Raw genomic sequence first — 19,160 nt, 5'->3', positions numbered from 1 at the left:
TAAAATAAAAAGATTTATGTTTACTTGTTTTTGTTTATATAAACTCCCATGAATTCCTAAAGATGTCTCTTTCCAGGACTCCACAAATAGAGAAATAGAGTCCTCTTTTCTTCTCATCTTCTCACTATCTTTCCCTGTTTTCTTACACCTTTTTCTTGTTTTTTCTCCCCTTTTTGTTGGTTATTGAATTTAAAAATATTGATTTTCACCCACTACTTACATGGTAGAGTAACAGTGACATAGAGTAACAGTATAGAGCCACAGAGATGTAGTAACAGAGACATGACCATGTTTGGATCATCCAAGCCTTTATATATTTGCTTTAAAATATTTGCTGGAGACACATAGTCCCCCTATCAGAATCTCATCATTTAAGGAAAATAATAAACTACAATAGTAATAATAACCCCCATCCATGTACTGTTTTGACAATTTAAATCAATTTCATGTGGAATCCAGACTAGCCCATATGCATATTAGCCTCTGCCTATATAATCCTTGCACTTCCACTTATTTCCTCCCTACATCCCCACTGTTTTGAACAGTATTTTGTGTCCAAATGCTCAACTCTTTTTGTTCTTACAAAGCTCTCTCTTCAATAAATTAATCAGAAGTCAAAGCATAAAACATAATGATAGAAGTCATACCCAAATGCAAACCTAGATTTGATATGTTCAAATGACAGCTGTCAGTTAAATAGATCCCAATTTCTTTTTAAAAGTTCATTTATTCATTCAGCAAATTGAACAATTATTTGCCAGGCTCTGGGAACATAACAATTAACAAAACTGAGCAAACTCTCTCCTTCATGAAACATGCATTCTGATGAGGAGGGAGTGGGGGAAGACAAAAAATAAAATAAATAAGTAAAACATATGATGTTTTAGAAAAGTGCCCAAAACAAAAATAAACAAGTGAAGCAGGACACAGTTGAGGATAGGAGATTTTAGATATGCTGATAAATAAGGACCCACTGAGAAAATGATACTCAAATACAGATCTGATAGAAGTGAGTGGACAGGCCATATGGACATTTGGGAAAGAATCCAGGCAGAGAGAGAAGCAAGTTCAAAGGCCCTGAAACATAAGTGTGTTTTATGTGTCCCAAGATCTTTAAGGAGGTCAGGTAACTGGAGTTAGGAAGTGACAGGAAGTGAGATCAGAGATGACCAGAGGCCAACTTATACAAGGCCTTTTAAGCAATGTTCAAAGCTTTGACGTGTAATCTGAGTAAAGGTGGAAATTCATTTGAATGTTTTAAGTAGATGAGTGACATGATGTGAGTTTTGATGAAATAAGAATTGCAGTAGGGCATAGAGATTAAGAGAATGGATTCTGGTACCCAATAGCCTAGGGAACTATCTCTGACATTAATCAACTATGGGGTTTTGGTCAATTTGCTTAGCCTTACTGTGGCTCTTTCTCATGGGTATACTGGGGATGATAGTTGTATCTACTTCATAGAAGTATGATAATGATATGATATGATAATGATAAGTATTATTTAATTTTTATAAAGCACAAGGTAAGGAGTATCAACTGTGTGTTAAAAAAATAGTCAATATGTCTCCAGTGTTGAAAATGGACAGTGAAGGTCAAAGGATCAGCCCAAAACACCAATTAGGAAGCTATTAAAATAAGCTATTTTAGAGTTATCATGTTAGCTTTTGACTAGGGCAATAGAACTACAGGTGGTGAAAAGAAGTGATCAGTTTCTGCATATATTTTGATGGTAGAGCCAAAAGAATTCCTTTAGCTTAGATGTGAAGTGTGAAAGATAAATAAGAGGGAAGGTCAAATGACAGGTTTTAGGGCAAGCGTTTGGAAATAGAAGTTGGCATATTTTACAACGGGGAAGGCAATGAGGTGAAGGGGCATGTGTGGGATTGAGTAGGACAGATATTTTTTAAGCTTATTTGAAATTTTCTGCAAGATTTTTTTCTCAAACTTTAAAAGTTTGAGATTCCTGTTAGACATTCAAGCGGAGGTGTCAAAGACTGGGTAGATATATGAGTCTGGAATTCAGGGAAGAGTTCAGGGCCAAGGTATAGACTTCGGACTTGTCAGCTTATCTAAAGCCAAGAGAACTGATGAAGTTACCGAGTGACTGTAGAGAGAGAAACAGTCCAAGGACTAACTTCTGGGACACTCCAGTATTTAGATGTCAGGGAGACAAAGAGGGTACCCAAAGGGAAAGGAAAAAGCAGAAGAATGTGATGGCCTATATGTCAAGTGAAGAGAGCAATTCAGTAGGAAGTTGTGATCAAGTGTACATGTTGCTGATAGACCAAATGAGACCGGGCTGTGGGTTTAACAACAGACGCATCATTGTTAGACTTTGACGTGAGCAATTTCTGCATAAATATGGGGATGAATTCCTAAAAGTAGTGATTTCCATAGCAAATGTAAAGAAAAGGGTAAGAAATGACGCATACTGGAAACTCCTTTGAGAAATATTTATGTAAAGACAAAAAGAGGGACTTCCCTGGCGGTCCAGTGGTTAAGACTTCGGCTTCCAATGCAGGGGGTGAGGGTTCGATTCCTGGTAGAGGAGCTAAGATCCCACATGCCTTGCCACCAAAAAAACCAAATCATAAAACAGAAGCAATATTGTAACAAATTCAGGGAAGACTTTAAAAAAAGAAAAAGACAAAAAGAAAAGGAATATTAGTTGAAGAGGGAAGTGAACGAAATAATATTTTATTCACATAAAAATAACATGATTTCATGCTATCAGAAAATATCCAGTAGAGATTTTTTAATTGATGATGATGCATGGGAAAAGTGGAATAATGTCTGGAGTACAGTACTTCAACAGGTAAGAGTTGCTAAACATATTTAATTAATTGGAAGGATGGTCAAGTGAATCAAGGCTATCAAATTAATATAGCCATGTATATTGAGCTTTAACTTTATGATTGTCTTTTAGGTAGAAATATTTTGAGATATCTGCACATCTAGTTATTTCTTTTCTCTGGGAACAATTTCTCTCAAGCCACAACATCATGCAGGAGGACTCCAGCAGCCACTTTTTTTAAATAACATGAAACTGTACCCTTTTCTGTAGTTGATTAGATCAAGGATGAACTCCCTTCCCCCCGCCCAGACACAATATAGACTAGTAGTAGGATTCTCTCCTACCATTTGGAATTGAAATTGAGGGATTGCAGTGAGTTTCTCTCTGTACCAAGTGTATCAGTCAGTGTGAGACAGGAAAATAGAAACCATGCAATGTTTTTTGAAAAGAGGAAAGTTAATAGAACAGATTGATTATTCAGATATTAAAAGAATAAAAGAGCAAAAAACAAAACACTGAGGTAATTTAGATATTATCCACTGAATAAAACATACCACCTGTGGAGCTGAGCTAGCTCTTATATTACTAACCAGGAAGGAATCACCACCAGTAGGACTGAGTTAACCCTGAAGCCACCACCCACAGACCAAAGTGGAGAGATAATGTTACCAGAATCTAAGAGCTCAAAGAACCTCAGACCTTTGAGGAGGGCACCACATCTCCGACTCTCAAAAGAGGAAGGGAGCATCTGGCTGGTACTAGCATCTATTCAGAGCATACCTGGTGATGAGGATGCCAACACATTCCAGGGATAGATAGAGCCGTAGTTACCTTCTGTTATCGAAGTGAAAGTGACAGGATATGGCAATAAAAAAAACCCTTCTCCCAGCTGCCTGCCTTTCACTCTCCCTCCAGTTTCTAGACAAAAACCTAGCGCCACCAGCAAGTGAGTCTGATGACTGTAACAGGAAGGGTCCAGCTCCATTATCATAGAGAAGAGAAAGAGGGTGGGCTTGGCACTGAAGAACAACAAATAAATAACCAGCACAGTATGTAACCTGAGGAGTTTGGGGGTAAACATCCTTCACACAGGATGTGGATGAAGAGAAGAGACAGATGTCCTGTGGGGAATGAGAAGAAATGTGTTCTTTCCAAAGGGATACAGAGCAAATGCAAATGTATTTCTTCTTGGTTTTACATTTCCGAGTTCCAACCAGGGACACCCAGTTGAATTCCTGCTCTTGTATTTTATAAGGCATTTTATATCCTTAAAATTAAGTTTTTTCCCTTTACTTTATCTAGCTAAAACACTCAGCAAAATATCTGACACATATTAAAACTCTAAGCAATATTTACTGAAGGAGGAATTGCATGCTGTTTTCTGAAAATTGCCATAAACTGTTCTGTTGAAATAGTCTATATATCTGTGCTGTCCCCCGTGGTAGGCACTAGCTATGTGTGGCAGCTTAGCATGGAAATGTGACAATTTAGATGCCAAATTTTTACTTTTCTTTGATTTTAATTAATTTAAATTTAATTTTAAAATCTGATACTCGAAGTCAGTTGGAAATGTTTTAAGTATGTTTGGAACAACTGAAGATGTGCATCTACTATTTCAAATGTAAATTTTATGAAGTCTAACTAACATCAGGTATTTCTGATGCAAATGCAACATTCAAACAGAGATGTATGAAAAGAGAATGTAAAATACCTCATTAAAATTTTTATATTGATTCCATGGTGAAATCATACTATTTTGGATATATTAGGTTAAATAAAATATATTACTAAAACCAATTTTACCTACTTATTTTTATTTTTATTTTATTTTATTTTTATTTATTTATTTATTTATTTTTTTGCGGTACACGGGCCTCTCACCATTGTGGCCTCTCCCGTTGCGGAGCACAGGCTCCGGATGCGCAGGCTCAGCGGCCATGGCTCACGGGCCCAGCCGCTCCGCGGCATATGGGATCCTCCCGGACCGGGGCACGAACCCGTATCCCCTGCATTGGCAGGCGGACTCTCAACCACTGCGCCACCAGGGAGGCCCTTATTTTTATTTTTAATGTGGCTACCGAAAAGTTTAAAATTACATACATGGCTCACATTTCTGTTGGGCAGGGCTGCTCTAGACTCTTGCTAGTCAACTTCTGTTCTGTGGACTAATAGCATGTGCATCATCTTGATGCATCATCTGAAGTCCTTCCCAGACAAACTGAATTTGAATCTGAATTTGCTTTTTAACAAGATCTCTGGGTGATTCATATGAATATAATAGTTTGAGAAGCACTGCTTGTAACTACTTTCATATTCATCACTTCCTTTAAAGATCAAACGTAGTCTGTACTGCCTGTCTCAAAACATGGCTTAGTAATGAAAATAAAGGCTTCAAACTCATGAAAATGAGAGTTTGGTAAATAAGGAAATGATATCTGTTTAACATGGGAGTTGGTTGAATAACACAATTTTCCCCAGTCCCTTAACATTAACATTTTTGTCACATAGCTCCTCATCTGTTACTGGTACAGCAGATTAGCACCATGTATCCTAACAGGACTAAACTCAGCAAGCTGCATGGGGACCCAGTGCTATAGAATGCCATTTCACTCTGAATTTTCCCTTTGTCTCAGTGAAGCCCAGTGATTTGTCTTGGGAAAAATTTACTGGAGAGTTCTCCCTGATCTTTGTAAATTTTTCTTTTTTTTTCAGAATCAGTATCTTCAACCCTTCCTTATCCCCTCTTTCATCAAATTACTTTCATATTATTTCTAAAGTTAAATCATGTAATGATTGTTGAATTCATTTATTTATCAGAACTTTACCTGTCACTTGAAAAGCACTAGCATTACTGTTAGCAATGCTATCGTCTCTGTTCATTGTCTGATTACACAGGCTCTAACTTTATTTCGCTTTGCCTTAAGCCTTGAATTGTTAGTAACTTTGTAGTATGTACCATTTTACAGAAATCTTACATGGGTGAGCAGACATACCCGAATCCATTATTTTTTGTAAATTTTGATAACACTGAAAAACCTGAGAAATTATTTTATTTCAATTGTTAGGTTAAAGGATCACTCCCAAAGAAGACTATAAAATATGAGAGATGATTGCTGGAGGAATTGTTTTATACTGAAATAGGTTTTCAACTGTTCTTAATTTACTATTTATATTGTGCTTAATTCCAAAAAGGAGCTGAGCCTAGTACAAGACACAAATTCAAAGGCCCATTAAAATAAGTGAGTAATAATTAAATGGGTAGAGGGAAAGAAAAAGGAGAAATACATTTGTGCCAAAAAATCTTGACTAAGAAAAGCTATTATTTCTGAATGATAAGCATATCTGAGCTTAGTAGCAAAGAGAGCAAAATAACCTAGACATACAATAAATAATACAATATTTTAAATATTTTGAAGATCTTATATGAAGGGCATGGAAAACCTCACTGGGTATTTTATACAAAATCAGTCTTTCACAGATGTAAAAAGGTATTCCTCAAAAGCTTATTTCTTACATTAATTTTCATCAAAAGCTGAGTACTCATTATATCTGAGTTCTGTGATGCAGCTCTAAGAGGAACTGGTGAAAGCTTTGTTGATTAAAAAAGAAATTTAATACCTACTGTATGTCATGCAAGGAACTGAGGCAAGGGATGCAGTAATAGAGAAATCTCAAAGGGCCCTGGTACTCACAGAACAGTGCAGGAAGGAAGACTCACATCAAACAAGCACCCAGAAAGTGAAATTTAAAATTTTCAGAATGCTACATGAGCGTATATCAAGACATTGTATCCTAGGCTGAAGGTCAGGGAAACTTGCTGGAGGAAATGACATTTAAGCTAAGACTGAAAAATAAGTTAGAGTTCTCCAGACTAAGGGGACAATTTGTGTAAAGACTCTAAAGTGAGGTACACGTGCATGTGCTTGAGGGTGAAGAGTGAGGGTAACTGGTGCGGGAAAGGTTAAAGGGTTGGAATGGATAAGGCATTTGGGGTCTATGGAGGTTTTACTCTTAATCATAGGGATACTAGGAGGGAATTCAAGAGTTTTTAAAGTCAGAACTCTTCACAATTTTGGAAAAGATATTCCGCTAGAGCAGAAAGTAGATTATATGGAAGCTTTACTTGACAAAAGATCTCAGTTATGAGATTATTGAAATGGTTCAAATCAGAAATGATGGTGCCTGGACTCAGAGATGATGAGAACGAAGATTAACAAAGAGAGATGGATTGAGGAGTGGGGAAAACGGAGAGATGCTGGTCAAAGGGTACAAACTTTCAGTTGTAAGATGAATAAGTTCCAGGGATCTAATGTACACCATGGTGACCATATATAGTTACTAATACTGTATTATTGAAAGCTGCTAAGAGAGAGGATCTTAAATGTTCTCACCACAAAAAAGAAATAGTAATCATGTGATGTGATGGCGGTGTTAGCTAATGCTAAGGTGGTCATCATTTTGCAAAATACAAGTGTATAAAACCAACACACTGGACACCCTAAACTTACAGGATGTTATATGTCAATCATATCTCAACAAAGCTAGAAAAATACTAAAAAAATACAAGTGAACAAATACAAAAATACAAAAAAATAATACAGATATGGAGAATAAAATGCAAAAGTTCAATAGAAAAAAAAAAGACAGATGGAAACAATGCACAGGACTTGGGTTTGTGAGCAAAATGGTTCAGAATCATCCACATTGAAAGTATACTTGTGGTTTTCTATTTGGGAACCTAGACGGAAACAAGTTCTTAAAGTTGTCTGTAAGATACTCCTTTTTTTTTTTTTTTCTCCTTTTTGCATTTAATATTGCTGGACTCTAAGGCTGAGAGCCAGGAGTACTCAGTGTTGCCATTAGATACCTTTTATCTTGTCCAATAATTCTTATCTCTTCAAGGAGAGATAATTTTGGCCTATAGAAATAAAAATTATAGGGCCATTTTGCACACTGGATTAATGTTTTATGCTAAATGATAAACAACCACATTGACTAACCTTACTTTATGTTATAAAGCCAAGTTTGTACGTACATATGTATGTACATACAGAGAAAAATTACATTTGTTTTTGATATTTGAAGATTGACCTGGAAGGCACACAGATTTAGCAGAGATAAAAGGACATTCCAGACTTCAGCATACTCTTGGTATGTTATAGGTAGAGTTAATCATAAAATTTGATCACTAAGAGCTGATCATGATCATAATTCTTTAAAAAGATATTGTTTTTGTCCTGGAAATCTATCAGTCCCCATTCAATTAGAGATCCTAAAGATCTATTTTCTTTACTCATGAAGTAATGGACATTAATAAATCATGTTAATCTTTTCAGTTTATAAGAAACTCCTGCTTTCTAAATTATCATTTTTCCCTGAGAAGCAAGACTTCAAGTTGAGACAAGTTTCCAGATGTATTTTATGTTCTTGTAATTATTTTAAAACACATGGCAATAAAAAAGGTATGCTTCTGCAGTGTATTTTCACGTATTCTTGTCATCTTACAGTTTCAAGTAGCACTATTTGAAGTCATGTGTTTCTTTTTCTCTAAATAAAATTATTATTCAATGAGAATAAAAGTTTATAACAAAATATATACACATATTTCATATCCTAAGCATGCTTAGTTTAACATTTTAATTATTTATAAAATGGTATTATGAATTTTAACTGCTGAATTTATTACTCATCTACCTGAAACTGCCAAATCAATTGTCCAATTTGCAAATGGAAAATTAACAAATTAACTTAATTCAGCTCTTACTGCACAAGTTTTATGATAGTGAACATAATGGTTGGCACATGTTACCTAGAGGAATTTTAATTGGCTCACAAAGGAATTTTTATATCTCTGCAAAGAGATTAATTTTAAGATATGACTCTTTACACCAAAAATTTATAGAAGACCCAAAGCATCATTGTGTTAGGAACCCAACACAGAACACTTTGAAACTTAAAAATAATAATAATAGAAAAATGAGGTATTTGTAAATCAGAGTCTCCATGTGTACATGAATTCTTCCCAGATAGTTCAAAAGAGATGCTAGTGAAGGGATAGCTTACATACTGGGGCAAGGTTAAGGGAACAAATAAGGAATAGTGAGACATCCAGACCACACAGAGCAGGAAGCTATTATGACTCTGTAGGCTTAAGGGACAAGAGAAGGAAATGGTGTTACTGAACCCAATGAGAACAGGAACAATAGAGGAGTGTATTTGGGTCAGAAAACAAAACCAGTAGGGTGTATATATATATATATATATATATATATATATATATATATATATACACACACACACACACACACACATATTTAATATATCATATAATTATATTAATATAACGTATATAATGTGTTTAATATAATTAATTATATTAATATAATGCATATAATGTATATTATATATGTTTAATACAATTCTATATATTTTAATATAATTATATATGTATATGTATGTATATATGATTTATTTTAAGGAGTTAGTCCATGTGATTGCGGATGGCTGGTGAGCCCAAAATCAAATGGGGTATTTTGGCAGGCCAGAAACTCAGGAGAGAGTTGCAGTTCACATCCAAAGGCTTTCTACTGGCAGAATCGCCTCTTGCTTATGGGAGGTTAGCTTTTTGTTCTATCCAGGCCTTCAACTAATTGGATGAATCTCACCCACATTATGGAGGGTAATCTACTTTAAAGTTCATCAATTTAAATGTAAATCTCATCCAAAGACACCTCACAGAAACAGCTAGAATAATGTGTGACCAAATATCTGGGCACCATGGTCCAGCCAAATTGAGACATGAAATTAACCATCACACGTAGGGACTTCCCTTCAGCCACTATAGTCTTGGATGTTCCCAGCGCCGGCCAGAACCATAACAGTTCAGTGAGAAAGTAAGGGAGAAATGATCTGGCCTCAGTTACCATTGGATTTTCAGGGTCAAAAAACAGAGTAATTGGCCCCAGGTCTGCTGCAGATTTCTCCCCTTCCCCTGGATTCTACTCAGAACTGTCAGCCTTCCAAGTACCTAGTAGATGGGTTAGTTTGGCACACTCAAAACACCCACCAAAAAGGTCTTGTTCATTGTGGTGGGCAGTGTGAGGTGCAACCCTTTGCCTGTAACTTCAGAGTCGATAACGTATTAGGATATAGATGCTAGTTCTCTAGAAACAATATGGCAGGCACCTGGTTATTTTTAATGGAATTTTTCTCCACTATTTAGGGTACTTTATATGCCCTACTCACTAGATTCCATCAGCATGGGATCTTGACATAGTCCAGAGCCAAGGCAATGAAGCTATATCCATTTCCCTGCCAGGGTACAGTGAACGGCTTCTTTTTGTTCTTACAAACTGGAATTTAGAAAGACACATTTGCCTACTTAAGAGTTGCATACCAGGGACCAGAGGCTGTGTTGCTTTCTTTCTATTCCATTACATCTGAAATGGCAGCCACTTTTGGTATTATTACCCCATTCATGTCCTTTTACACTGGACAAACTACCAGGTAGAATGGGAATGTAAAAGGGATCACCATTTCTTCACCTTTCAAGATTTGATAGTGGACTGATCTTTGCAATTTTTCCAGTGATGCAGTATTGCTATGGTTCACTATTTGGTGCTGTGTGTGTGTGTGTGTTCGGGGAGGGGCCATTCCATGGGATTCCACTTAGCATTTGCTATTACAGTAGCCCTCACTCAGCACATAAAGAATCCAAAGTGCATATTCTGCAAGTTGCTAAGGGTGTCTACTACAGGTACACATTCAAGAACTAGGAACACAACCATAAATTGTGCTTGAGGTATACCGGGATCCCTGAGGCATTTAGGCTAGGTTTTCATTTATCACCCGTCCTCCATAAACCTCCATTCTGACCAGTGGAACACGGTAGCAATATCTAATAGTCCCTCAAAGATCTCAGTATTATCCTTTTCAAGTGCAGAGTCACCATGAAAAACAGGCACAGCTCCCTCCGGTGAAGGCATAAAGCAAAGTTGACAGTATATGCTTGTGTCCACTTGGTACGATTCTTCTCCAAATGACCCAGCTTTACCCCACTAAGGGGACTCAAGTCTAAGAACTGATTTAAGTATATAAAATGTATAGAAGTCTAAAAATTCCACTACACCAGCGTGAACCAGGTGTAGTTTTCCACGAAACAGAATTATGTAGATGAGAGTACCATGGTAGGCTGCTAATATATTTCTTTCTTAGAGAAGCCATGATCGGTTTGCCACCTCCACAGGTCCCCGTGGGTTAAAACATTCTCACTGTTATGCTATCCCTGTGCTCTACGGCAATAATTGTACCCACCAGGTCTTTGATCATTAAGTCATTGAAATCAAAGTTTTCAAGGCTATTGATACATTGAATACTATGATAAATAGAGCATTCAGTGCTATTCTTAAACATCGCAGCTTGTAGGAAGGGTGAAAAAGTTGCACATTAAATTTATCCCAACATTACAATTTCCTTAAACTTTTTATTCCTTACTCTACTTTATTCCAAAAGAATTCTAGCATCTGGATCTTACTGAAAGTAGACTGTGAAGTCTAAGCTTCAAGGAAATCTCAAAACAAATGTTAGATATCTAAGTTAGAGCTGAAAAATTATACTGAAAATCCAGAATGAATGCACCATGTCAGTAAATTTGGCTCAATCCAACCTTATATTGCAACTTTTTGTTTACTACACTTGGAATTCATTCCTACAAATGCTCCCCCGTTCTTCCAGTTCTTGCTAATACAAAGAAGCACGGCCTTGTAATTCCTTTCGTGTGCATACTATTTCCCACCAGAAAAGACCTTGCCTTTCTCCTCTGGGTTATTATTAACACTCATTAGGGTCAAAAACCAGTCCTTCACATCCGGGGGCTCCATGAGAAAACTAAGCTCCAATCACCAAAGCAATTTGTTGCACATAATGATTTAACTTATTGTCCATCCCTCTAGAATGGCCCTAGCTAGGTACAATTCATAGGAAAACTTACAAAATAGTTACCAAAATAACTTTCTGTAAAGTTTAATTCTCTTGATGAACCTTGACTGGGAAAATCTGGTACATGAAGTGGGGGTGGTATGTGCCCCCTGTGCAGTTACTGAAGATCTTAATGCAGTCGTCAGACAGGAAAGAACAGGTAGCTATGTTTGGCAAGGAAGGTTCAGGGACATTAGGTTATTTGAGATTCTTTGTTTTGTCTGTAATATCCAAATATTCCTATTACAAATCTCAAGGCTCCATCTTCTCCCCATCAGTGGCTTAACTTTAACATAAGACGTGTGAAGTCCTGCATTTAGTTGGCGTGTGATGTTGCAAGCACCAAGTTATATCTTAGACCTGATCTTCAGTAATGTCTGTCCTGCACATATAAGAAACAAGAAGAATTATTTTCAAGATCACTATAGAAGTTTTCTGTTCCACTTAGTGCTTTAGTTGGGAATTTAAGGGCCATTTTGTTGTTGATGCTGTTATTGTGTGAAAAACTCTCCAGGGCAGTCAGAGGCAGCTAGTCCAACTCACAGTATTTATAATCTCAATTACAATCCAGGACAACAGGCATTTAATCTCCAAAATCCTTCTCTTCTACCTTATGATGAGGATAACTTGAATAATTATGTTAATAAAGTCTACCAAGGAGTCAGTGCCATCGATGCATTCCCCAACCCAGCTCTAAACGCGACCTTGAAGGCGAGTTCTAGATCAGAGCATTGTCAGTCAGCGTTCCCCAGGAAACGGAACTGACCCCACGTGGTTCAAATAAACATAAATTAACGAGGGAACTGCACACACAATTCTGGGAAGAATTAATGGATCGAACAAGAGTTGCTGAGAGAGATGCGTGGCTCCGAGAGATGACTGTCAACTGTATGAAGCTGTCAGCACCTCCAGGAATAAGGAGATAAAAGGAAGATCTAGTGTTGCCAGAACCCAGTGAGACATGAGAACCTGAGGAGGCTCTAACCAGAGTCAGTGCTGTCTTAGAGACACTCAGCTAAGTGTAGAATAAATACAAACTCCTACCCTCTGACTGTCCGCTGTTTCTCCCATTACCAAATTACCCAGAGGCCAACTGAGGACAGAGTAGAGCAAACGAAGGTGGAGAAGAGAACTGGGGAAGCAAATGAAGGGAAACTAGCCCAGATCCTCTCACCTGGATCTACTCCATCCATATCTTTATAAATCAAATTGTTAATAGTAATATTGTTGTATGTCCATTACTATGCAATAAAATTAGCATATACAGTATATGTATGTGTAAGAAATAGAACAGGTAAGAAACTATAAAATGTAACTATAAATGCTCAAATACAGATAATAAAAATAGTTAACATATTTGAACACTTAGAATGTGCCAAGTCCTTTCTAAATATTTAAGTGTATAAGTAAGATTTTTATCTTCCTCAGTTCTCACTAAACCTTATGAGTTATCTGCAGCATTTTTAGGATATAGATTCAATCCAGTTTAACGTCACACATGTGATAAATGAAAGGACTGAAACCCAGGATATCCCAGAGTCAGGGCAGTAATATATACACATTATACTTTGAGGTGCTTTAGTTTTAAGATAGACAATGGGTTTAATTATTCTTATTTTATAGATTGTGCTACTAAACCAACAGAGGTAACACTAAAATTCTCTATGGAAGGAAGAACCCAGCTAATGAGCAGCACGGTCAGGGAGAGAAGCTGAGTGTCCTGGATCAGAGGCAAACAGTCTTCCCCACGTGCCCCTTTCAGATTTTCCAAACAAGCTGTCACTCTGCTATTGCTGCTTCCCAGATAATTATGCTATAATTGCATGCTTTAAATTACACTTCAATGTATCCTTCCAGTATTTCTCCTGCCCACTTTGTGTACAATCAGCCTTAAAGAATTATGCAAATATCTTGTTTAGGTTTTCCCTCATTTGCAAATTGCTTTTTAATTAACTTAATTATAACGGGCATTCGTCTCTTCTAATATTCAGTAATCAGGTTTAAGTGGGTAGGCAAAGGCATTGCTCTTTGGCCATGCTTCTATAGCACATATAATTTTGTATTTTCATCTTCATTTATTTTATACGTGTATTTTATTTTCCTATATACTGTAATAATATGTATACGCACATAATATTCTAAAGGGGCATGTGCATGTGTGTGTGTGTGTGTATTCAATCCACGTCTATAATTAGGGATAAACGTTCCTTAAAAAGAGAAATACTTAGGGCCAATACCAGACATCTATGTCTACTCTTGTCTTTTTCAGGAAGCAATAGATCTATACTGCTTCTTCAGTCTGTATTGATGGTCCCTGTGCTCCCATGCTCTAGACAATAGCTAACGGCTGCCTCTGCCACTGTATTGAGCCACATCATCCTCTAAATCAAATAACAACTAATTTGATATACACAAAACTCTGCACATTCACAGAGCACATAAACACTGCTTCCTGGGTTTGTTCATGAGAGGGAAACCGGACCTGAAACAGCAAATCACAAGGAAATGGAGGAATAAGTCTGATGTTGGGAAGTGTTCTCTTCATGTTCTATTCTGTATGCTAACAACACACCCTTCTGATGTGATAGGATCCTTTAGGCATCAATTACCAAATCTCTTGTGCTATCTCCTGATAGAGCAGAACAATAACCATTTTCTTCATTTAAGATGAAATCTATAGTTCTCTTTTACTTCAAATACATAAGAAAAAAACTTGCAATTTTTCTCATTTCTGTAAACTCCTGAGGATGTCTATTAATTTAAACACTCAAAATTAAAGTGATTCTGACAATGGATATTTGATTCTTTCAGTCAGTCTGTCTACTTTGCTGAGCACCTATTAAGTGTCAGGGACCATTCTAGGTGCTGTGGATGCATTAGTCAACAAAGAGTTGAAACCGTTGCCTTAACAGGGCTTGTAATATAGTTGGGGAAAACAGACTACTGAAAAAAAGAGATGTATAACATAAAGCATATTAAAAGTTATATGCACTGTGGAGAAAAATAAAACAAGGATTAAGGAAAAGGGGAGTATTTGCAATATTAAATAAGGTGGTCAGGTAAACACTCAGTGAGGTGTTATTTTAGTAGAAATTGAAGGAGGTAACTGAGTGAGACATCTGCATATTGTACGGGAAGAATATTTTAGGCAGAGGAAGTTGCTAGAATCCCATCACTGCAGGAGGAGCATGTGTATTAGCTGTGTATTAGGGAATAACAAGAAAACTCCATGAACTGGGGATCATAAAACAAGGAGGAAATAACCGGACAGGAGATTAGACAGCAGTGGAGTGTGGGTAGGGATGGGGCACATCTTGGTAGACAGATGGGAAACCATAATAAGATTATGGCAGAGGCAGTAAACGACATCAAACTGGCACTGGAATGGAGGCTCTCCATTCCTGATTCTGTATGACCCATGAGAGCAATGTCCATCCTTGTTTTGTGAAAACATTTATTGTTGACTGATCAGAGTGCCACCTATTTACTTTCTTTAAGTAAAAATAAAATTTTAAATGAACTGAAAGTTATTTAATATGTAAAATATATTGTTGTTGTATTCAACACATGGTAAGATTTAAGATTTCAGTCCAAAAATGTGCATCCCATTGTGAAATTACGTGCATGTTGACAAGGATCGAACTTTTATCATGACTTCATGAATGCCAGTTCTCCTGCGTTCCCAGAGCAGTTTAAATCAAGTTGAAACAACGCCTCAGTGCTTCCACATCTGTAGTTATAACTTAGTGCTTGGCTATAATTGAATACTATGAAGGTTCCTTGTTATACAATATTTGAGTCTCCCCAGTTATAAAATTTATGTAATTAAGAAAAATTACCTTAACCAGATCATTTCCACTCACAAATTAGTAACATTAGTCACTATTCAAACATCTCTGTAATGGCTAATTTTATGTGTGAACTTGAAGGCTGCCCAGGTAGCTGGTAAAACATTATCTCTGGGTGTGTCTGCAAGGGTGTCCCCAGAGGAGATCAGCATTTAAACTGCTGACTGAGTAAGGCAAATGACCCTCCCCAATGTGAGTGGGCATCACCCGATCTGTTCAGAGCCTGGACAGAACAAAAAGGCAGAGGAAGAGTGAATATGCTCCCTCTCTGAACTAGGACATCCATCTTACCTGCCCTCTGACATCAGCATTCCTGGTTTCCTGCCCTTCAGACTCAGATCAAGACTTAAAACCACTGGCCTCCCTTGGTTCTCAGGCCTTTAGACTCAGACTGAATTACCACTGGCTTGTACTATTCTCTGTCTTCAAGACAGCAGATTGTGTGACTTCTTGGCCTCCATTATTGTGTGAGCCAATACGTACAATAAATCTCCCCAGATGGTTAGATAGATGGATAGATAGACAGACAGACAGATAGATAGATAGATAGATAGATAGATAGATAGATAGATAGATAGGAAGAAAGAAATTCTACTGGTTCTGTTCCCCTGGAGAATAATGACTAATATAATCATACAGCAGTTTTTTTAAACATCTTTATTGGAGTATAACTGCTTTACAATGTTGTGTTAGTTTTTGCTGTATAACAAAGTGAATCAGATATATGTATACATATATCATCCCCACATCCCCTCCCTCTTGCACCTCCCTCCCACCCTCCCTATCCCACCCCTCTAGGTGGTCACAAAGCACCGAGATGATCTCCCTGTGCTATGCAGCTACTTCCCACTGGCTATTTATTTTACACTTCGTAGTGTTTATATGTCCACGCCACTCTCTCACTTCGTCCCATCTTACCCTTCTCCCTCTCCGTGTCCTCAAGTCCATTCTCTTGTAGGTCTGCGTCTTTATTCCTGTCCTGCCCCTAGGTGCATCAGAATGATTTTATTTTATTTTTTTAGGTTCCATATATATGTGTTAGCATATGGTATTCACTTTTCTCTTTCTGACTTACTTCACTCTGTATGACAGACTCCAGGTCCATCCACATCACTACAAATAACTCAATTTCGTTTCTTTTGATGGCTGAGTAATATTCCATTGCATATATGTGCCACATCTTCTTTATCCATTCATCTGTCAATGGACACTTAGGTTGCTTCCATGAACAGGCTATTGTAAATACAGCTGCAATGAACATTGTGGTACATGACTCTTTTTGAATTATGGTTTTCTCAGGGTATATGCCCAGTAGTGGAATTGCTGGGTCATATGGTAGTTCTACTTTTAACTTTTTAAGGAACTTCCATACTGTTCTCCATAGTGGCTGTATCAATTTACATTCCCACAAACAGTGCAAGAGGGTTCCCTTTTTTCCCTCTCCAGCATTTATTTTTTGTAGAGTTTTTGATGATGGCCATTCTGACTGGTGTGAGGTGATACCTCATTGTAGTTTTGATTTGCATTTCTCTAATGATTAGTGATGTTGAGCATCCTTTCATGTGTTTCTTGGCAATCTGTGTATCTTCTTTGGAGAAATGTCTGTTTAGGTCTTCTGCCCATTTTTGGATTGCGTTGTTTGTTTTTTTGATATTGAGCTGCATGAGCTGCTTGTATGTTTTAGAGATTAATCCTTTGTCAGTTGCTTCGCTTGCAAATATTTTCTCCCATTCTGAGTGTTGTCTTTTTGTCTTGTTTATGGTTTCCTTTGCTGTGCAAAAGCTTTTAAGTTTCATTAGGTCCCATTTGTTTATTTTGGTTTTTATTTCCATTTCTCTAGGAGGTGGGTCAAAAAGGATCTTGCTGTGATTTATGTCACAGAGTGTTCTGCCTATGTTTTCCTCTAAGAGTTTTATTTATGGGACTCTCTGCAATTCCTGGACTTGATTGACTATTTCCTTTCCCATGTTAGAGAACTTTTCAACTATAATCTCTTCAAATATTTTCTCAGAACCTTTCTTTTTCTCTTCTTCTTCTGGGATCCCTATAATTCAAATGTTGGTGCATTTAATGTTGTTCCAGAGGTCTCTGAGACTGTCCTCAATTATTTTTATTCTTTTTTCTTTATTCTGCTCTGCGGTAGTTATTTCCACTATTTTACCTCCCAGATCACTTGTCCATTCTTCTGCCTCAGTTAGTCTGCTACTGATTCCTTCTAGAGAATTTTTAACTTCATTTATTGTGCTGTTCATCATTATTTGTTTACTCTTTAGTTCTTCTAGGTCTTTGTTAAACGTTTCTTGTACTTTCTCCATTCTATTTCCAAGATCTTGGATCATCTTTACTATCATTACTCTGAATTCTTTTTCAGGTAGACTGCCTATTTCCTCTTCATTTGTTTGGTCTGGTGGGTTTTTGCCTTGCTCCTTCATCTGCTGTGTATTTCTGTTTTCTCATTTTACTTAACTTACTGTGTTTGGGGTCTCCTTTTCACAGGCTGCAGGTTCATAGTTCCCGTTGTTTTGTGGGTCTGCCCCCAGTGGGTAAGGTTGGCTCAGTGGCTTGTGTAGGCTCCCTGGTGGAGGGGACTGGTGCCTGTGTTCTGGTGGATGAGGCTGGGTCTTGTCTTTCTGGTGGGCAGGGTCACATCTAGTGGTGTGTTTTGGGTTGTCTGTGAACTTAGTATGATTTTAGGCAGCCTCTCTGCTAATGGGCGGGGTTGTGTTCCTGTCTTGCTAGTTGTTTGGCATGGGGCGTCCAGCACTGGAGTTTGCTGGCTGTTGGGTGGAGCTGGGTCTTAGTATTGAGACGGAGATCTCTGGGAGAGCTCTTGCCAATTGATATTATGTGGGGCTGGGAGGTCTCTGGTGCTCCAATGTTCTGAACTCAGCTCTCCCACCCCAGAGGCTCAGGCCTGACACCCAGCCGGAGCACCAAGACCCTGTCAGCCACACGGCTCAGAAGAAAAGGGGGGGAAAAAAAAGAAAGGAAAAATAAAAATAATAAATTAAAAAAATTTAAAAACTATTAAAATAATAATAATAATAATAATAAAGAGAACCAAACCAATAAACAAATCCACCAATGATAAGCGTTAAACACTAAACTAAGATAAACATAAATATCAGAAACAAATCAGTCAAAAACAGCAAACCCCAAGTCTACAGTTGCTCTCAAAGTCCACCTCCTCAATTTGAGATGATTCGTTGTCTATTCATATATTCCACAGATGCACATACATCAAGTTGATTGTGGAGATTTAATCCACTGCTCCTGAGGCTGCTGGGAGAGATCTCCCTTTCTATTCTTTGTTCGCACAGCTCCCGGGGTTCAGCTTTGGATTTGGCCCCGCCTCTGCGTGTAGGTCACCGTCAGGCATCTGTTCCGCACAGTCAGGATGGGAATAAAGCTGTGGCCTATTCGGGGGCTCTTGCTCATTCAGGCCAGTGGGAGAGAGGGGTACAGTAGTTATAATTGGAATGCAGGAAGAGCCTGCTGCGGCAGAGGCTGGCATGACGTTGCACCAGCCCGAGGCACGC

This window comes from Mesoplodon densirostris, chromosome 20 (genome assembly GCF_025265405.1).
Source record: "Mesoplodon densirostris isolate mMesDen1 chromosome 20, mMesDen1 primary haplotype, whole genome shotgun sequence".
In the NCBI taxonomy this organism is placed as follows: Eukaryota; Metazoa; Chordata; class Mammalia; order Artiodactyla; family Ziphiidae; genus Mesoplodon; species Mesoplodon densirostris.
Note: the sequence above shows the minus strand (reverse complement) of the source record.